Raw genomic sequence first — 9,685 nt, 5'->3', positions numbered from 1 at the left:
GAGGTGGTATACAACTTAACATGGTCTAATAGGTGTATACATCCATCAATGTTACACGTAGTATTGCCATTGGATGTAATAGTTATTAGAGATGAGCGAACAGTGTTCTATCGAACACATGTTCGATCGGATATCAGGGTGTTCGCCATGTTCGAATCGAATCGAACACCACGTGGTAAAGTGCGCCAAAATTCGATTCCCCTCCCACCTTCCCTGGCGCCTTTTTTGCACCAATAACAGCGCAGGGGAGGTGGGACAGGAACTACGACACTGGGGGCATTGAAAAAAATTGGAAAAAGTCATTGGCTGCCGAAATCAGGTGACCTCCATTTTAGACGAATAGTGGATTTCAAATCCGGGTCATATGAGAATGTGAACTTTGTGACTATGAGACAGGGATAGCTGTACAGGCAGGGATAGCTAGGGATAACCTTTATTTAGGGGGGAATGTTATTAAAAATAACTTTTTGGGGCTCTATCGGGTGTGTAATTGTGATTTTTGTGAGATAAACTTTTTCCCATAGGGATGCATTGGCCAGCGCTGATTGGCCGAATTCCGTACTCTGGCCAATCAGTGCTGGCCAATGCATTCTATTAGCTTGATGAAGCAGAGTGTGCACAAGGGTTCAAGCGCACCCTCGGCTCTGATGTAGCAGAGCCGAGGCTGCACAAGGGTTCAAGCGCACCCTCGGCTCTGATGTAGGAGAGCCGAGGGTGCACTTGAACCCTTGTGCACCCTCAGCTCTGCTACATCAGAGCCGAGGGTGCGCTTGAACCCTTGTGCACACTCTGCTTCATCAAGCTAATAGAATGCATTGGCCAGCGCTGATTGGCCAATGTATTCTATTAGCCTGATGAAGTAGAGCTGAATGTGTGTGCTAAGCACACACATTCAGCTCTACTTCATCGGGCTAATAGAATGCATTGGCCAGCGCTGATTGGCCAGAGTACGGAACTCGACCAATCAGCGCTGGCTCTGCTGGAGGAGGCGGAGTCTAAGATCGCTCCACACCAGTCTCCATTCAGGTCCGACCTTAGACTCCGCCTCCTCCGGCAGAGCCAGCGCTGATTGGCCGAATTCCGTACTCTGGCCAATCAGCACTGGCTAATGCATTGTATTGGCTTGATGAAGCAGTGCTGAATGTGTGTGCTTAGCACACACATTCAGCTCTACTTCATCGGGCTAATAGAATGCATTGGCCAGCGCTGATTGGCCGAATTCCGTACTCTGGCCAATCAGCACTGGCTAATGCATTGTATTGGCTTGATGAAGCAGTGCTGAATGTGTGTGCTTAGCACACACATTCAGCTCTACTTCATCGGGCTAATAGAATGCATTGGCCAATCAGCGCTGGCCAATGCATTCTATTAGCGTGAACTGAGTTTGCACAGGGGTTCTAGTGCACCCTCGGCTCTGCTACATCAGATTGCTACATCTGATGTAGCAGTGCCGAGTGTGCATCAGATGTGTAGTTGAGCAAAACTGACTCAGCACTGCTAAGTCTGCATTCGCATAGGAATGCATTGGCCAGCCTTCGGCCAATCAGCGCTGGCTCTGCCGGAGGAGGCGGAGTCTAAGGTCGGACCTGAATGGAGACTGGTGTGGAGCGATCTTAGACTCCGCCTCCTCCAGCAGAGCCAGCGCTGATTGGCCGAATTCCGTACTCTGGCCAATCAGCACTGGCTAATGCATTGTATTGGCTTGATGAAGCAGTGCTGAATGTGTGTGCTTAGCACACACATTCAGCTCTACTTCATCGGGCTAATAGAATGCATTGGCCAATCAGCGCTGGCCAATGCATTCTATTAGCGTGAACTGAGTTTGCACAGGGGTTCTAGTGCACCCTCGGCTCTGCTACATCAGATTGCTACATCTGATGTAGCAGTGCCGAGTGTGCATCAGATGTGTAGTTGAGCAAAACTGACTCAGCACTGCTAAGTCTGCATTCGCATAGGAATGCATTGGCCAGCCTTCGGCCAATCAGCGCTGGCTCTGCCGGAGGAGGCGGAGTCTAAGGTCGGACCTGAATGGAGACTGGTGTGGAGCTATCTTAGACTCCGCCTCCTCCAGCAGAGCCAGCGCTGATTGGTCGAGTTCCGTACTCTGGCCAATCAGCACTGGCCAATGCATTTCTATGGGGAAAAGTTAGCTTGCGAAAATCGCAAACTGACAGGGATTTCCATGAAATAAAGTGACTTTTATGCCCCCAGACATGCTTCCCCTGCTGTCCCAGTGTCATTCCAGGGTGTTGGTATCATTTCCTGGGGTGTCATAGTGGACTTGGTGACCCTCCAGACACGAATTTGGGTTTCCCCCTTAACGAGTTTATGTTCCCCATAGACTATAATGGGGTTCGAAACCCATTCGAACACTCGAACAGTGAGCGGCTGTTCGAATCGAATTTCGAACCTCGAACATTTTAGTGTTCGCTCATCTCTAATAGTTATCAATCACCCTATTATAAACCTCCAATTTATTCCCTCCCATTTCTCCATCTTGTCCTAAATCCTTGATGACACTATGTTAGCAGTGAAACATGTTGGAGGATGTATTCGGTTAGCTATAAAATCAGGAATGTGAATCGGCTCATGTAGAGACTGTCTGCAGCCACGTCATGTAGAGATGTTCTGCCGCATAATCTATATACTTAATGATAGTCAGAATGGAAAGCAATGGTATTACCATTTAACTTCTCCTCCTCCCTCCTTTCATACACCCCATCCCTGTCTCTCTAGCTTTCCCGCCCACTATAACTTAACTACCTCCTCAGCCTAACCCACGACCCCATTATATACTTACTTCTCTTTCTTTCTTCCAGGCTTCTATCTGCGGGATGGCCCATCCTTCTTTCCTGACTGCTAGCGCACTCTTCTCCCAGTGCTGCTCTGAGCTCTACTGTGTATCCGTGGGAGTTGTGCAGTAGAAGTGGATTATCGGCAGCAGTGTTCAGAGAATCGCTGGGAGAAGCGGTGTAGTAGTAGTGATGTTCCATTTTTGGAAATGGGGAAACGGATCGTCATCAGATAACTAGCAAATGTCCCTGGGCCTATCACATGACAACCGTGGGGTTATGGGTAAATATATATTTTTTTTTTTTGAGGATAAGACGTCGGACTAGCCTTTAGAAAGGCTATTCGTCTCTTACCTTTAGACGTGGTCTCCACCGCGCCGTTCCTCAGAAATACCGTTTTTTACCGGTATGCAAATGAGTTATCTCGCAGCGATGGGGGTGGGCCCCAGCGCTCAAATAGCGATGAGGGCATCCCCACCGCTGCCAGATAAGTGTCTCCAAGCGCCGCCTCCTACATATTAATCGCCATTCCTAAGCCAGTGTCAAAGGTCGTTGAGAAGATGCTACTCTGGTTGGTATTGTGGATCTCAGGAGTTTTGGGTCACAGAGGTAGCTTTATTTCTCTCCACAACTTTTTGGTAGTGGTGCCAAGTGTTGTACCCTACCAATCCCATATTGTTGACCTATAGGAAGTAGAGATGAGTGAACAGTAAAATGTCTGAGGTTCGATATTCGTTTCAAGTAGCCCCTCAATATTTGACTACTCTAATCGAATATCGAACCCTATTATAGTCTATGGGGGGGAAAATGCTTGTTTCAGGGGTTGGCAACGTTCGATCAAATTATACTTACCAAGTCCACGAGTGAGGGTCGGGCTGGATCTTCCGAGAAGTCTTCTCCTTGCAGCGTCCCTGCGGCGTCTTCCGGCTCTGAATTCACTCTGCCAGGCACTACAAGCGGACATGCACAGTCGGCTCTGCCCAGGCCCGATGCCTAGCAGAGTGAATGAAGAGCCGGAAGACGCCGCGGGGAAGCTGCACGGAGAAGACTTCTAAAGGTAGGAGAAGAACCAGCGTTGATTGGCCGACTGTATAGCATTCAGCCAATCAATGCTGGTTCTGCATCGAACTTTTACATTCGAACAGCGAGTGGTACTCGATCGAGTACGAGTATTTCGAATACCGTAGTATTCGATCGAATACCTACTCGATCGAGTACTACTCGCTCATCTCTAATAGAAAGAATAGTCCTTTTTTGTTGTTGTTTCTCAGAACGGTCATGTGACTCCATCTATCAGCTGACCGAATGGGACTGAAGTGGAGCCGCTCCATGTCTGAGGCTGGGAGGTCTGGGTGGGCATTCTAGATCAGATTGGATGCCTGCCTAACCTATCAGTGACGCGGGGGCGTGGCTTAAAGGCGTCCGGCACTATATAGGAGTGCCGGCTGTGAGGCGCGACGTCGGCAACTCTACAGAGTACAGTGTCCCAGGAAATGCGGTTTTCACCGTACATCGGAGGGGGAATACTAGTTCTGGATAGGCAGGCCAGACGCCAATAGACATTCTTTATCAGCTCCTGATGAACCTGCGGTAATGCAGGAGAAATGCGTTGAGCCGTATATTGGAGTATAATTAGTCTATTAGTCTATAGAGTGGCAGCCATGTAAGAGTTTGTACTACTTATAGAGCCAGAGAGCAGCTGGCTATAGTTAGTGGCGGAGCAGGGACGGGCTGACCAACATCCATTTGGCGGCTCGATCTGACTATAGATGCCTCTTAGTATCATAGCCAGCTTATACAAGTCTTATATGCACTGGTGATTAACTATTTTATTCCCAGTTCCGCTCCCAGAGCCATATGAGGTCTTGATGGTTGCGGGACAAATTTTTCTTTATGATGCCGCCATTAATTATTCTGTACAATGTACTGGGAAGCTGGAAAAAAAATCAGAATGGGGGGGATTTGAAGAAAAACTGCATATGTGCGACTTTCCTACAGGCCTTGTTTTTACAGCATTCACTGTGCAGCCCAAATGACATGTCACCTGTATTCCATGTTTCGTTACGTTTCTGGGGATACCTAATTTATATGGCTTTATTTACATTTTAACCCCTTAACAAAAATCCAAAACTGTGCCAAAAAAAAAAATGTTTCTAAAAAATGCCATATTCTAACACCTGTAATTTTTTTTAATACTTCCATGTACGGGGATAGGGCGTCTTTTTTGCGTGACCAGGTTTAAGTTTTAGTTCTACCATTTTGGGAATTGCTATTGCTTTGATCACTTTTTATTCCAATTTTTATCAATGGCAAAAACAGTGAAAAATCATCGATTTGGCTCTTTTGACGTTTTCACCGTTACGGCGTTTACCGTATGGGAAAAATATTTAGATTGATTTGTAGAGCGGGCGTTTTCAGACACAGGGTTACCTAACATGTATGTGTTTCACAGTATTTTAGTTAGAGATGAGCGAACACTAAAATGTTCGAGGTTCGAAATTCGATTCGAACAGCCGCTCACTGTTCGAGTGTTCGAATGGGTTTCGAACCCCATTATAGTCTATGGGGAACATAAACTCGTTAAGGGGGAAACCCAAATTCGTGTCTGGAGGGTCACCAAGTCCACTATGACACCCCAGGAAATGATACCAACACCCTGGAATGACACTGGGACAGCAGGGGAAGCATGTCTGGGGGCATAAAAGTCACTTTATTTCATGGAAATCCCTGTCAGTTTGCGATTTTCGCAAGCTAACTTTTCCCCATAGAAATGCATTGGCCAGTGCTGATTGGCCAGAGTACGGAACTCGACCAATCAGCGCTGGCTCTGCTGGAGGAGGCGGAGTCTAAGATAGCTCCACACCAGTCTCCATTCAGGTCCGACCTTAGACTCCGCCTCCTCCGGCAGAGCCAGCGCTGATTGGCCGAAGGCTGGCCAATGCATTCCTATGCGAATGCAGACTTAGCAGTGCTGAGTCAGTTTTGCTCAACTACACATCTGATGCACACTCGGCACTGCTACATCAGATGTAGCAATCTGATGTAGCAGAGCCGAGGGTGCACTAGAACCCCTGTGCAAACTCAGTTCACGCTAATAGAATGCATTGGCCAGCGCTGATTGGCCAATGCATTCTATTAGCCCGATGAAGTAGAGCTGAATGTGTGTGCTAAGCACACACATTCAGCACTGCTTCATCAAGCCAATACAATGCATTAGCCAGTGCTGATTGGCCAGAGTACGGAATTCGGCCAATCAGCGCTGGCTCTGCTGGAGGAGGCGGAGTCTAAGGTCGGACCTGAATGGAGACTGGTGTGGAGCGATCTTAGACTCCGCCTCCTCCAGCAGAGCCAGCGCTGATTGGCCGAATTCCGTACTCTGGCCAATCAGCACTGGCTAATGCATTGTATTGGCGTAATGAAGCAGTGCTGAATGTGTGTGCTTAGCACACACATTCAGCTCTACTTCATCGGGCTAATAGAATGCATTGGCCAGCGCTGATTGGCCGAATTCCGTACTCTGGCCAATCAGTGCTGGCCAATGCATTCTATTAGCTTGATGAAGCAGAGTGTGCACAAGGGTTCAAGCGCACCCTCGGCTCTGATGTAGCAGAGCCGAGGCTGCACAAGGGTTCAAGCGCACCCTCGGCTCTGATGTAGGAGAGCCGAGGGTGCACTTGAACCCTTGTGCAGCCTCGGCTCTGCTACATCAGAGCCGAGGGTGCGCTTGAACCCTTGTGCACACTCTGCTTCATCAAGCTAATAGAATGCATTGGTCAGCGCTGATTGGCCAATGTATTCTATTAGCCTGATGAAGTAGAGCTGAATGTGTGTGCTAAGCACACACATTCAGCTCTACTTCATCGGGCTAATAGAATGCATTGGCCAGCGCTGATTGGCCAGAGTACGGAACTCGACCAATCAGCGCTGGCTCTGCTGGAGGAGGCGGAGTCTAAGATCGCTCCACACCAGTCTCCATTCAGGTCCGACCTTAGACTCCGCCTCCTCCAGCAGAGCCAGCGCTGATTGGCCGAATTCCGTACTCTGGCCAATCAGCACTGGCTAATGCATTGTATTGGCTTGATGAAGCAGTGCTGAATGTGTGTGCTTAGCACACACATTCAGCTCTACTTCATCGGGCTAATAGAATGCATTGGCCAATCAGCGCTGGCCAATGCATTCTATTAGCGTGAACTGAGTTTGCACAGGGGTTCTAGTGCACCCTCGGCTCTGCTACATCAGATTGCTACATCTGATGTAGCAGTGCCGAGTGTGCATCAGATGTGTAGTTGAGCAAAACTGACTCAGCACTGCTAAGTCTCTGCATTCGCATAGGAATGCATTGGCCAGCCTTCGGCCAATCAGCGCTGGCTCTGCCGGAGGAGGCGGAGTCTAAGGTCGGACCTGAATGGAGACTGGTGTGGAGCGATCTTAGACTCCGCCTCCTCCAGCAGAGCCAGCGCTGATTGGTCGAGTTCCGTACTCTGGCCAATCAGCGCTGGCCAATGCATTCTATTAGCCCGATGAAGTAGAGCTGAATGTGTGTGCTTAGCACACACATTCAGCTCTACTTCATCAGGCTAATAGAATACATTGGCCAATCAGCGCTGGCCAATGCATTCTATTAGCTTGATGAAGCAGAGTGTGCACAAGGGTTCAAGCGCACCCTCGGCTCTGATGTAGCAGAGCTGAGGGTGCACAAGGGTTCAAGTGCACCCTCGGCTCTCCTACATCAGAGCCGAGGGTGCGCTTGAACCCTTGTGCACACTCTGCTTCATCAAGCTAATAGAATGCATTGGCCAGCACTGATTGGCCAGAGTACGGAATTCGGCCAATCAGCGCTGGCCAATGCATCCCTATGGGAAAAAGTTTATCTCACAAAAATCACAATTACACACCCGATAGAGCCCCAAAAAGTTATTTTTAATAACATTCCCCCCTAAATAAAGGTTATCCCTAGCTATCCCTGCCTGTACAGCTATCCCTGTCTCATAGTCACAAAGTTCACATTCTCATATGACCCGGATTTGAAATCCACTATTCGTCTAAAATGGAGGTCACCTGATTTCGGCAGCCAATGACTTTTTCCAATTTTTTTCAATGCCCCCGGTGTCGTAGTTCCTGTCCCACCTCCCCTGCGCTGTTATTGGTGCAAAAAAGGCGCCAGGGAAGGTGGGAGGGGAATCGAATTTTGGCGCACTTTACCACGTGGTGTTCGATTCGATTTGAACATGGCGAACACCCTGATATCCGATCGAACATGTGTTCGATAGAACACTGTTCGCTCATCTCTAATTTTAGTACATTTACATGTGTTCTAGGGAAAGGGGGGGTGATTTGAATTTAATACTTTAAAAAAAAATTATATATATATATATATATATATTTTATTATTATTTTTTATTTTTTGTTTACTTTATTTTGAACTCCAAGGGGTCTGATCACTAATGTAATGCAGTATAATGCTAATGCATTGCAAAAAATCCAGCCTGTCGTTCTATACTTTATATTGCAGGCTACATAGAGTATTTTTTCCGTACGGTAAATGCCATGATGGGAAAAAAGTCAAAAGTACCAAAAGTATAGAATGACAAGGCTCCCGGCTGTCATAGTTATGGGACAAAAGAAAAATGGCGATCACCAGAAAAATGGCGGCACCCAGGCGCCAGCAGTAAAATGGCTCCTCGGTCAAAGCTGAGGGAAACACTGCAGACTATCTGCAAAAGTCACTGTGGAAAAAAATGGGATGCGCTTCCGCTATGGTCATTTCTATCATGTTTCTTGCCAGCATCTCGTTACATGGGGCCTTAGACTTAAATTAACGTTCAACTACTTCCATTGGCTGTGAGACAGATTTTCTGTTTGCCATATAATTTGGTGGAGAATGCGGGCTCTATTTCCCATGCAATTGACCTAGTTCTTTCTCTCTTTTCTAGGATTACTTTGGGAATTTTTAGGAAGCAACAATTGCTCTCTTTTTTAGGCGATTCTTTGCTTTCAATTGTATGTTTTTATGTACCAGTAATCTGGATGCAATTAATGGGTCTGGAAACATCAGTCACACGCTGTTTTGTACAGGCACTGTGTCCCCAAACTGTGTTTTGCAAGCTGTCTTGGTTGTTCCTGAACATTGCAACCCTAAAGTTTACTAGCATTGCCTTCATACAGCTTTTCCCCCTGAGCTGCTAGTAAAATAGTTGTCTTCTTGTACTATTGTCAAAACTTTTTATAAAGAGGAACTTCAGAGTTATTTTATAAGAAATGTGAGAATTTCCTAAAACTGGTGGTGGCAGGGCCTCTATAGAGAGAAATGTAGAAATGAAGAAGTAGAATTTTTTTTTTAATTCCGCTGAACTTTTTGAACTTTGTGGTTCTGATCAAGGCTGATAAACATAGCTGCGCATTTAACTACATTTATGGAGAATTTAATCATTTTACAATATAGAAATATAGAAGATTGATGGTGAAAAAGTTGACCTAGTCCATCTAGTTTTTCCTTATATTATTTCCTATTTATCTGAAGGTTTAATATTATATTTGGGAGAACCTATGCTAATATATGCTCCAGGTTCAACATATGGCCAAATGATGTCAGGGTAGGTAAGGATCAGGCATGTTAAATGTCAACATGTTTGATCCTTGGTTTTAACTGCCACCAGAGACAATGGTTTACTCTTCTCTCCACAGTGAGAATGGATCAGTACTATTGAATAGGTGTCAGTCATTATACGGGCTATAGGGAGTGCAGCGGTAGCAGTCTCTTCCGAGACTTGGACCCTGAGGGGGCACAAATCTCCCTCTTCCCCTTAAGTTATACCACTATTCTAAATAGGACAACTTAGGTAGGGGACGCAATACAAACTTTGCACCGGGGCCAGAATCCTCTGCCCCCCCCA

Source organism: Leptodactylus fuscus, chromosome 7, assembly GCF_031893055.1.
Source record: "Leptodactylus fuscus isolate aLepFus1 chromosome 7, aLepFus1.hap2, whole genome shotgun sequence".
Lineage (NCBI taxonomy): Eukaryota > Metazoa > Chordata > Amphibia > Anura > Leptodactylidae > Leptodactylus > Leptodactylus fuscus.
The sequence above is the reverse complement of the archived record's forward strand: the minus strand, read 5'-3'. Positions refer to the sequence as shown.